Below are 12477 nucleotides of genomic sequence, written 5' to 3' on the forward strand. Positions count from 1 at the left end.
TGCCCTTCTAGTGTGTTTACTATAGTATCTGGTATCTTCCAGGTCCAGGAGAGTGCTTAGCACCGCCTAGTGACCAAAAAGTAAAATTACAGTCTAAAAAAGAAAACCACAGTACACATTTTATAAAGATTGATTAATCCCTTCCACCCACCCTGCCCCGTAGCTAAAAAACAAAACAAAAAAACAAACTTTTTTTTTTTTAAACAAATTAGAGTTTAAAAAAAAATACATAAATAGTTACCTTAGGGACTAAACTTTTTAATATGTATGTTGTGAGGGTATATACTATACTACTCTTTTGCCTATATGGGCTTGCAATTAGTGATGGACGCAAAAATTAAAAACTGCACCTTCATTTCCAAATAAAATATTGGAGCCATACATTGTACTACGGAAATATTTTAAGCATTGCAAAACCAGGACAAATGGGCAAATAAAGTGTTGGTTTTATGCACAGTAGAACATTTTATTTATTTTAAAACTATAATGCACGAAAACGGAGAAATAATGATTTTTTTTTTCATTTTTTTTTCTTTTTATTTCTGTTAAAATGCATTTAGAATAAAATAACTTAGTAAATGTACCACCTAAAGAAAGCCTAATTGGTGGTGAAAAAAACAAGATATAAATTGTTTTGTTGTGATAAGTAGTAATAAAGTTATTGGTGAATTAATGGAAAGAGCGCCGACGGGGGAAATTGCTTCTGTCCTGGGCCGAAGTGGTTAATAAAGCTTGCATTTGCACATTTGGGGAAGCAACACACGAGGCAGAATGGCATATGCGTTTTCCACTATGTGCTATGGAAATCGCATATGCGACTCTACCTAGTGTGTTCCTACCCTCACAAAATAAAAACTGCCCACGCACATGTATTGGCAAATGGCCAACAAAGGCAGTGCAGAAGTTCACTTAGGTGGTCCAAACTATATACAGTGGCACAGTGTTGCATTGCTCAGTTGCAGATAAATTTACAGTAAGCATGTATGCAGAAAGCGACGGCGTTGCAGGGCCAAGACGACGGGTCCATAGTGTCTGGCAAAGGAGCGGCAGGTAGGGGAAGTAGTCTAGCGGGAAGTGGGAGCTGTAACGATTGGGGAATATTTCCATGGCCAGCGCTCAGGATGTGCGCTGACACTACGGAAATCCTCCACAAACGTCTGAATAACAGAACCCAGCTGTGGTGCAATGCACCTGTAGAGGGGAATTCTTGCCAGCAGATGGAGCTGTGGAGTGCAGAGGAACACAGCCTCCGCACTGCCCCAGATGCCATGTGGGAATTGTACGAGTTGAAGCAATGCAGGGCAAGATAGCCCTTAGAGAGAGAGAGAGCATAGGGACAGAATGTATATGTGTGTCCACCAATCTAGTCGCCACCCGGCGACGGTGAACACACAACAGCGGAAACCAAGTGGGAACGCAATCGCAAGAGTGGCGATTGCCAACAGTGACACAAGACCGAGTAAGATAGAGCACAAGTGTAGCAAGAAAGACACAGCAAATAACAATGATCAGAACGCCAAGGAAAATAACAAACGCACTCGCTAAGCGCGGTCGCCGCACGAAAAGCGCAACAGCGACAAAGCACGCTAATGGCGCGGCATCCGCACGAAAAGCGCAACAGAGACAAAACACGCCAACCCTAACTAACCAATGTAACCCGAAAATGAAAAGCGAACGCTTGCTAAACGGTTACCTCACCGAGCCTACAGCAAGCGTTCGTTCCAGACAAGACAGACAGAAGGAGTAACCAGTAGCAACCGCAGCTCTGGCTTACACTCCCAGACAGAGTACAGAAGGAACCACCACCACTACCACTAGGGCGAATGCGATCCAGACAGACAAACAGATGGGGCTACCAGTAGCAACCGCTGCTCTGGCTTGCACCCCTAAGGCAGAATACAGAAGGAACCACCACCACTACCACTACCGCCAGGGGGAATGCAATCCAAACAGACAGAACGATTTCCTGTCGACCGCCGCTGGCGACAAGACAATCGCAACAGATAGACAGTACAAGGCAAAACAGATAATACAACCTGACTACGCTAGAAGGAATGCAAGGAGCACTCCCAAAGGGTAACTACTCTAAAGGTGCGTACACACGTCAGATAAAAGTCTTTGGAAAATGAAAGATCACAGACCAATTTTACCCCCTTTCATGTAGTATGAGAGCCATACTTTACACAGTCTATTCTATGGAGCTGAACTCCCCATCAGATAAAAATCTTTGCAAGATGCTGCACACAAAGATGCTGTACACATTCAACAGATCAGTATCTGCAAAAGATCTGTTCCTGCAAAAGATCCATTCCTGCAAAATGCATTCATAGTCTGATATCTGCAGATCCCATACACACCTTGTTTAATGGACATTCATCTGCAGATCAGCCAATTATCTGCCGATCTGAAGATCCAACCTGGTGGATCTGATCTACAGATAATTGTCCGTTAAACAAGGTGTGTATGAGGTCTGCAGATATCATAGACTATGAATGCAGTTTGCAGGAACGGATCTTTTGCAGGAAGAGATCTTTTGCAGATACTGATCTGTTGCATGTGTACAGCGGTCTTTGTGTGCAGCATCTTGCAAAGATTTTTATCTGATGGGGAGTTCAGCTCCATAGAATAGACTGTGTAGAGTATGGCTCTCATACTACATGAAAGGAGGTAAAATTGGTCTGTGATCTTTCATTTTTAAAAGACTTTTATCTGACGTGTGTACCCACCTTAAGCTAGCAATAATAGCATACAATGAGCAGAGGGCTGAGACTCCAGGCAAGTTAGCAGGAACAAACCATCATGACCAGCAAGGAATCCTGGGAGGAAATGGCATTTATATTGCAAGCCATCAAAGGAAGCAGCTAAGCAATTTGCATGACAAGTGGATGCAAATTCCTCACCAGAACAGCAGCTCTGAAACTCACAGGGTGAAGACAGGGCTCTTTTCCAGAGACCTCCAACTCTCAGAACGACAAAATGGTCAAAAAGCTGTCTGCCTGTGCAGACAGCAAAGCAGATCATTACAGTAGCCATGAGGTGATTCTGCAAGCGTGAAAAAGAGGGAAGACTAAAAGAAAGAAGTGACAGGTGAATAACATAAAGAATACAGAAAGGGGTTTTTCTTTTTTTGCACTTTATGACACTCTTTACCTATTTAGAGGATGGCATCTGGGGTCTGCGTAGTAAAGTCGGTGTGAGATGAGCTATAGTGAGAATATATACCAAGAAAGAAAAGAGCATCTTTATGGATGATGCTATAAGTAATCAATGTACAGCCAGGATAAGCTTCAAAATCAAATCTTTATTGAAAACACCAAAAACTAAAAACTTAAAATTCAAATGTAGGCACTCAGGGGGGTTCTGACAACAATATTCAAATAACATAGATCTGAGACATCTATAAATAAATCTGTTTAAGAACAGGCAGTATCAGGGCTGGATTTACCATAAGGAACATACAGGCGCCTGATGATGGAAAAGCGGCTCACTTCCCTCCCCAAGTGTCTCCCTCCTTCCCTATGCAGAGTCCTGATGAGAGTCTAAGGGCTCGTTTCCACTGTAGCGGTGCGAAATCGCCTGGATTCCACCGCAGAAGAAATCGCATGCGGCTGCGTTTCCGCATGCGGATTTAGCCGCGATTTTGCATGCGATTTCGCATGGCAAGGAGCCAGGCGAATTTAACCATGTCACTGCCTGAGTAAAGCTCCATAGCAAACCATGCGAAATTGCACGCGAAATCGCGGGGAAATCCGCATGACAAAGCCGCATGCGATTTCCCTATTAAATGCATTCGCGGCGATTCGCCCGCATTCCTCCCGCACGTGAAATCTGACGGCTCTGCCGTGCAGATTTCTGCCGCACCGAAAAACGCTCCCGCTGCCGCACAAGTGGAAACAGCCCCATCCACTTACATTGACTATGCGAATCCGCATGCAGTGCCCGCATGCGGATTCGCTATAGTGGAAACGAGCCCTAAATGAGAGGTACCGTATATACTCGGATACAAGTCGTCCTCGTTTATAAGTCGACCCCAATATTTGACCCTCATAAGCTGCAATTTTTTCATTTTCCCTACCCATGCTGCCTGCCTGTAATTCACAGATCCCTCCCTCCCACCATCACCCAAACACTTGATGCATTTAATTACCACCTCCCACCCACCGTCACCCACATGTTTGCTGCCTCTAAATCACCCCTCCCACCCACCATCACCCATAGGGGGTCCCTGACCCTGTCTCCATTGCACCCCTCTTTCCCACCATCACCCAAGCATTTGAGGCTTATAATTACCATCTCCCACCCACCATCACCCAATGGGAGCCTCTATGTAAATTTCCTACTTGCGCTTTGTAATCCTGGGAGCAGTCTGCATCAATGTCCTACTTGCGCTTTGTAATCCTGTGGCATAGTGATTCCCACAGCAGAAGGCTTCACCCCTCATCAGCGTGCGCTGCTTCCTCTCTCCCTTCACTCGCGCTGACCTCCGTGCTTTAGCGTAGCTCCGTCTTCTGACATCAGGAGGCGGGGCTACGCTAAAGCATGGAGGTCAGCGCGAGTGAAAGGAGAAGAGAGAAACCAGCTGATGGGGGGTGACTGCTTCTGCCGTGGGAATCACTTTGCCACAGGATTACAAAGCGCAAGTAGGGCATTAATGCAGGTGGCTCCCATTGGGTGATGATGGTGGGTGGGACGGAGGGGGCACACTGGCATATTGGCTATAAGTTGGGAAATTTAGGACTACTCACGTCACGTATAAGTCCACTCCCCCACTTTTAAACTTTGAGTCAGTCCTAAATTTCTCGACTTATAGCCGTGTATATACGGTACTCACCCTGCTCTTGGCATTCCACTGATAAGATCTTCCTTCAGTCAGGGGCACCTCTAGCTACTTAATACTGCGGTTCCTCTAGCTATCTAATACTTGGGAGCACCTATAGCTACCAATGATGGGCAAACGAAGGAAAGGAGAAGTAACTACTGGGACAGCCAGCACACTGACAGTGCGGTTCGGCGGGTGTTTGTAGGTTCACGGAGGGCAAAGTATAGTGTGCTAGAGCATCTCTGCCTATAGGCTTCTGTGCGATAGATCCCGGCCTGGGCATTATAAATGCCCTCTCCACGAGGAGCACTGGGAGGGATCCTCATATGACACGTCCTTCAGACAGGTAATTTCCTCATTTTCTTTACTCCTTTTTCTACCTTTTCCATTTCTGCAGCGCTGACTGGAACTGGCACTTGGTACATGTTTCAATATTTTTCGGAGGTCATTATTGAGTTATACTCATGCTTTGTCATTCAGTGGCTTTATATATACATATTTTTGATGTGCACAACAGTATTTTATGATCCAGTTGTTAGACTTTGCACAATGAGAGTTTGCTGTGTATTTTCATACCAACCATTTATACTGCCTGTTCTTAAACAGATTTGTTTATAGATGTCTGAGATCTATGTTATTTGAATATTGTTGTCAGAATCCCCTGAGTGCCTACATTTGAATTTTAAGTGTTTTGTTTTTGGTGCTTTCAATAAAGATATTGTTATTTTGAAGCTTATCCTGGATGTACAGTCTAGCATCCTCCATGCAGATGCTCTTTTCTTTCTTGGTATATATTCTCATATATCATTTGCGGAGGCACTTATTATGGTGTTTTTTTTATAGACTCAATTTGTTTTGGTTTTTTATAGTGCTATAGTAAGATTTCGAAAGAGGAAAGGGGGGTGAATGTGTGGAGATGAGGCCGCCTATTCGTTAGTTTGAGCAAGGGGGAATCTTGGAGGTGGGCTTGAAGCAGTGGTATTGTCTAGAAATGGAAATAATAATAAGACAATTCAATCAGTCAGCAAAGTTGCACAAACCTTTTGGCCTCTTTCACAGTGGGACGTTGCGTTTGATGCGACGTTAAGGTCGCATAACGTGCACCTAATGCAACGCATTGAAAGATTATAACTTGGACGTTCATTCTTTAGCCCTGCCTTTGGTGCGCCGTTTTCGTCGCACAGTGATGGAACGAAAACGGTGCATGCGTTACATTAAAAAAAAACAAAAAAACATTACTGAGCATGTGCAACACACACAACGCAGCAGATTTATTGTTAAACGCACAGCATGCACCACTTTCTAAATATTGCTACACGTTACACACAACGCAACGTGTGCACTGTGAATGTTGCACAGACTTAATATTACTGTGCGTTAGTCCACTTTAACGTTGCACCGTGAAAGAGGCCTTTAAAGAGTGGTGGACAGTCCCAACTACCCCAGACTCAGTGTTCCAGGCTATGCCTAGGGTGACCTATGTGTAATCCGTCCCAGCCTCTAGATAATAGTTGCTTTCATGTTATATACAACATTATATATACAATCTTGGTGAGAAAATTTTCTCCACCAACTGACTTCTGTCTGTAAAAGATTGTCTGCAAGATAATTGACAATATGCCATTACTACCGTAGTAAAGTCACAAGATGAATATTATTTTGGTAATCAATAACAGTCGAACCTCTGGTCATTTTGACATGCCATTTTTAATAGCAAGTAACCTTTCATTATGTATTTTTCATCATATGCCCAGTTTGGATTGGCCTTGTTTGTGATAAGTGTGCTGTTATAAACCTCATGGGGCCATATGCAATTCTCTTTTTCACCTGAGATTTCTCTTAGGAGATCATTTTTCATCTTCAATTTTAAATAACTTTCCGGCAATTTTCAACTTAAAAGGTACCGAAAGTAGGCGAATAAGTACTATCAAAATTATTTTGAGCATTCTCTTGCTTTCTGGTGCGTTAAAAGGCATTTTACTAACAAGTTTAAAAATATCACTTAGGAGAAAACTATGGAGAAAAAGTGAATTACATATGGGCCATGATCTCCATATGTATACTCCAAAGTCTACATCAGTTGCTCTCACATTTATCTGTTATTTGGTTTATGAATGTGTCCTATTTATTCAGTATTATGGTCTATCTTCAGAGAGTTATCCAGTTTAACTCCAAACCTTACTGTAAACGCCCTAGTTATCCCTCCCATTTTTAAATGCATATGGCCAGCACTGCAGCTGCAGTTTAGTCTCATCATTCTAAGAATGTACTGTGTTCTGTCAGCAGCATATGGAGTAGCTCTGGGTCACATGTCTGACTTCTCTGATTTCAGTGGGATGGCTGCATCAAATATGAAAACTGTGTGGGTAAAGGTACAGTCACCTTACTCATCTAAAGGGCCGGATTTCTGGCAAGGCCACATAGGCCATGGCCTAGGGCACCAGAATTTTAGGGGTGGCTCAGTGAGGGGCAGTAAAGCTGTTTTATGCAGCCATCCCTATGTACAAAGACAGCTTTAACCTTTGAACTCTCTGTCCTGTACTTGTGTCGTCCCTGCAAGACCTGTAAGCTCTATCCTGCAGGTACACATCAGCCTAACTCTCATGGTGACACATTGGGTCCATCATTAACGAGATGGCAAACATAACGGTTCTTAAGGAAAACATAATTTATAATCTGTACGCGTATTAATAAAATAGTTATTGTCTGTGACATCCAATGATGGAAAGTAAGGAGAATTCTCATTGGGGCACAGAGAGATAACAACCATACAGATGGTATAGTTGGCCTTGGGCGGTAAAAAGTACAAATCCGGCCCTGCTCATCTTTACTAACAATTAAAAATATCTGTCAGGGCCCTTTTCCACTAGCAAACACAAACGCCAGTAATTGCGATTTTTCATGGGCCCTTTTCCACTAGCAATCGCAATCACAAGTGCTAAATGCTAGCAATTGCTTTTTGTCACTTATTTTTTGCTGCGATTGTGACTAATCGCAGCAATAATCAATCCAGAACGCGGTTGTGATTTGGACAAAATTGAATCGTGGTAGTGGAAAATACCTACCGAGATTCCTATGTTAATTGCATAACCCATTTAAAAATCACTAGCATTTTGCTGTGATTGCTATTTTTCATTTGCATTGCATTATCCCTCTAAATTGCTCCAGAAAGGGATTGCGATTTGCAAATCGAATCAGTATAGTGGAAAATACATCTCACGATTTCTATGATAAAGTAGCAACCCTAGCGATTTTAAAAATCACTATCGATTTGCGATTTTGCTATTCAGTTGTTTAGTGGAAAAAGGCCCTCGGGGTGTATTGGGATTCAAAAAAAAAGCACAGTTGTGTAAATATTGCAAATGACCACTAGGTGGCAGCAGTCTCCATTTATATGTTCAGTTTTACAGCATTTGTGACAAAGGAAACCCGAAACTAATAAAATTAAAGCATTTATACATACCTGGGGCTTCCTCCAGTCCCCTTTAGGCCGTGGGCTCCCTAGCTATCTCCCTGGGCGGCTCCAATCCTACGCTGGCAGTCTCTGTATATTTGCTTTGTCGCCGGGAGCGTTCTGTGCCTGCCAGGCTGCGCATGTGCGATAGAGCGTAACTATGCAAATATACCGGGATGGCCAGCCGAGGATCAGAGATGGGAGATGACGAGGGAGTCCATAGCATGGGGCTGGAGGAAGACCCAGGTAAGTATAAAGCATTTAATAGTATTTATCTCAGGAACAGTTTAAGATGGCAACATTATATTTAGCATTGCTTTTTAGTAAGAGAGTGCCCACTTGCATTCACAAATCGCTGAGAGCAGTTTTGCAACTTAATAGTAGGAGTGATTTCATGAGTGATTTATAGGAAAGTCATTTTGGACCCTGTTTTCCACTATTAAATTGCTCAGAAAATGCAAGGTGACTGCGATTTTGGTAAATCACAACTGCTTCCGTGGGCTCACCTCTATTAACTTTCGTTAGCCCTGCATTTCAGCTTTTGCCAGCTAAAGCCGCTTAGGTGGGCCATAGTCCTTATACTTTCCTAGTGCTTCTGGGTTCCAATGAGCTACCTGGGTACTCTGTAGTACTTGTCCAAGCCCTATTCCATACACCACATCAAGCCATGCCATACACTGATGAGAATCAGAAAGTAAGAAACAGCTGTGCGCAAGAAGGATTTTCATTCTCTTTTAGCCCCCTATTACTCTCCTAGTAGTTCTGGGTCTCCATGAGCTATCTGGGTACTTTATAATATTAGACTATGACCATGGTAAGAACTTGTGACCTGGATTATTCTGCGTTTTTTGTGCTGTTCAAATATGAGTGCAACGGGATGCATACAGTGAAGCACACAGTGCACAGAAGCATGCTTCACTGCAACTGTAATTGAGTACATCATCCAGTAAATGCTCAGCATGCTGCACGTTATTCTGATGAAATCATCCTCACCGTGCCGGTTATGTGCCAATGTGGACTTACCATTGCAATATAATTGCATTACGTTGCACTACACCACATCTGATAAAGTGTAAAAGTTTCCTTAGTCACTGTTCAAAACCAAGAAAAAAAATCCATCTCAGATAAAAAACCTACACCTTGATAATGCCACTTTAACCCGCTCTAAGAAGTTGTTCAAAATCACAATATACTGTACAATATACTAGAATCCATAAAAACTAGTGTCCTGAAGTTTCCACTTGTATGCAGGAATTACATTTGCTAATCCATGTCCTCCGACACAGAATCTACTTCTTGCAGCTCAGTGCTGGTATGTGGAGTTTTTTTCTAATTGTGCTGGGTCATTTGACAAACTTACAAATTTTCTCTTCATTTTGCCCAATATGGTACAACGCATCATTGGAATTTTGATTGAGTTTATTGATTTATTATTTCCTTGTATTCCATCAACATGTTTCCTCATAACATCCAGCCTTTGGTGTTGGTAGATTACTGAACTGTGACTCTTTATCAGTCAACTGTGACTCTTAATTTCCTGTATGGTGGTTGAAAAACAAACTTCAGGAAAAAAATGTTTGTTTGTTTTTTAAGTCTGTGGTATTTAGTTTTGTTTAAGAACTAATTCTAGGATTTCTAACATTTACAATGTTTTGCAGTCATCAGCCTCCCTGAGCTGTTTGTGCTTGCCCAGTGCGCGCAACCTTAGTCGAAAAAGGCCTAGTCGATGGGTTTGCAGAGGTCTCAGTGCTGGAACAGTGGGCGGCAGGCGACAGGAGCAGCCTCAGAAAGACCCATAAGGACATTTTTTCCTGTTCAGATGTCAACCAGCTTTATCACATCAATGTAAAGGGGCGCCTCTAGCCTTTTTGTCACTCCAGCAAGAAATCCCGTGGCAACCCCCCCCAATAATTTTTTTTTTAAATCACATAGAACACTTCACACATGATATAGGCCACCAGAAGAGGAATACTATGAAATGGGGCCCTAGGCAAGATGACACTTTTTGACCTCTGCTGATGGTCACCTGGCTTATTTAGTTAGATTTGGTGGAAGCTAGCATCCTCCAGGCTTCTAGACTCTCTCTAGACCCTAGGCAGCTGCCTAGGCTTGCCTTGTGGATGATCAGCATTGTATGCCATACAGCACATGCTGCCAGTATGCACCTCAAATAAATACAACACCCACACTACAAGTTCCAATGTCAGTCACATTGCAAGATCGGATTATCAAGCAAGACATTCTTCATTTCAGAATCATTTTTCACAAACATTATGAGATATGCAAATATGTTACCACATGTTAGGACTTAGGATAGGACTGGAGTGGGTATATCATGATCTTGAAGGGCTGATATGGTAAGGTGGTTTAATAGTTTGATTCATAATCCATTCTGGAGATAAGCACAGTGTGTTTAGGTAGTAGAGGGTCAGAATTGATGACATGGATGAGCAGATATCTATGAGTAGAATAGAGGCATACTGGATAGCACTATTGCATTTTAGTGCTGAGTCCTAGGTTTGAACATTGGCCAGGGCAAAATCTGCATGGAGTTTCTGTCTTCAGACACTTAAGACATTATTATTATTATTTAGTATTTATATAGCGCTGACATCTTCCGCAGCGCTGTACATAGTATATATTGTCTTGTCACTAACTGTCCCTCAGAGGAGCTCACAATCTAGTCCCTACCATAGTTATGTCCTATGTGTATGTATCATGTAGTGTATGTGTTGTAGTCTAGGGCCAATTTTTAGGGTGAAGTCAATTAACTTATCTGTATGTTTTTGGGGTGTGGGAGGAAACCGGAGTTTCCGGAGGAAACCCACGCAGACACGGGGATAACATACAAACTCCTTGCAGATGTTGACCTGGCTGGGATAGATATCTCCTACATCCTAAAAAACATACTAATAAGTCAACTGGTTTACCCCAAAACAATCCTATATTGAAAATATTAGACTATAACTGTGGTAGGGATTAGATTGTGAGCTCCTCTGAGGACCTTCAGTGACATGACTATTTACTCTGTAAAGTGCTGCAGGGGATGTCAGTGCTATAGACATACATAATAATAATAATAATAATAATATGGTAGGACATTAGACTATGACTATGGTAGGATTAGATTGTGAGCTCCTCTGAGGACAGTCAGTGACATGACTATGTACTCTGTAAAGTGCTGCAGGAGATGTCAGTGCTGTATAAATAATAATAATATGGTAGGACATTACACTTTGACTATGGTAGGATTAAATTGTAAGCACCAGTGAGCAGTCAGTGACATGACTATGTACTCTGTAAAGTGCTGAAGATGTCAGTGCTACACAATAATAGTTCCAAATGCTACTGGCTCCCCTGAAGAGTGCTCAGAGTAGAGTACATAGTTGTGCACATTGTTCCCCAAGTAGCAGCATTGGTCAGAGAGACAGTGGGAGAGGGAGCATGAGCAGAGGGTGAGGGTGAGCAAAGATAAGCTACATCCTCACCACAGTGACGGCAACAACACAGGAAGATGGATCCAGCGAGGTGTCCCCTCACGACAAGCGTCCAGCGATTCATCTTCTTGCCAGCGGGTATGCGTGACGTCACGTGATATTACACGACGAATGCGAACGAGAAGTCAAGCGACTGCAGTATCCGATCCTCAGTGACGGTCATTTATCAACACGAAATACTGAACAATGTTTACATGATTGTGTAAATGACTACTCGTCGCTCAAAAAAAAAAAAAATTGATGGACATCAGGAAAATCGTTGGAAAAATCGTGAGGTGGGTACATAGCATTAGAGAGAGAGCACACAGACAGCATTAATGGAAATACATTATTATGCCAGCCCAGCCTCAATTATAAGTAGTGATATTGCTTACATGTCCACTAGCATTGTTTGAGCTTTAGATGCTGCCCTCCTATTTATGACACTCACAATGAAAGACAAAACCTGCATCCCCCACTGTGTCCATTTCACACTTCAAACACTGTCCTTCTGTATTCAGGGAGAAGTGCAGCCTTTCTGTCCCAGAGAGAGAAGAGGATCAGATGATCCTACCGCTTGATAGCTTGTCATGGCTATTGTCCTGACATCTAGACATGCCGGTGTAATGTCTGATTGCGCTGCCCGGAAGCTCCCTTCCACACTGAGTAGTACGCATGCTCAGTGTGAAGTGAATTATGCTGCTGATGGTAAAATAATAAATATCTCC

The sequence above is a fragment of the Hyperolius riggenbachi genome, chromosome 4 (assembly GCF_040937935.1).
Source record: "Hyperolius riggenbachi isolate aHypRig1 chromosome 4, aHypRig1.pri, whole genome shotgun sequence".
Lineage (NCBI taxonomy): Eukaryota > Metazoa > Chordata > Amphibia > Anura > Hyperoliidae > Hyperolius > Hyperolius riggenbachi.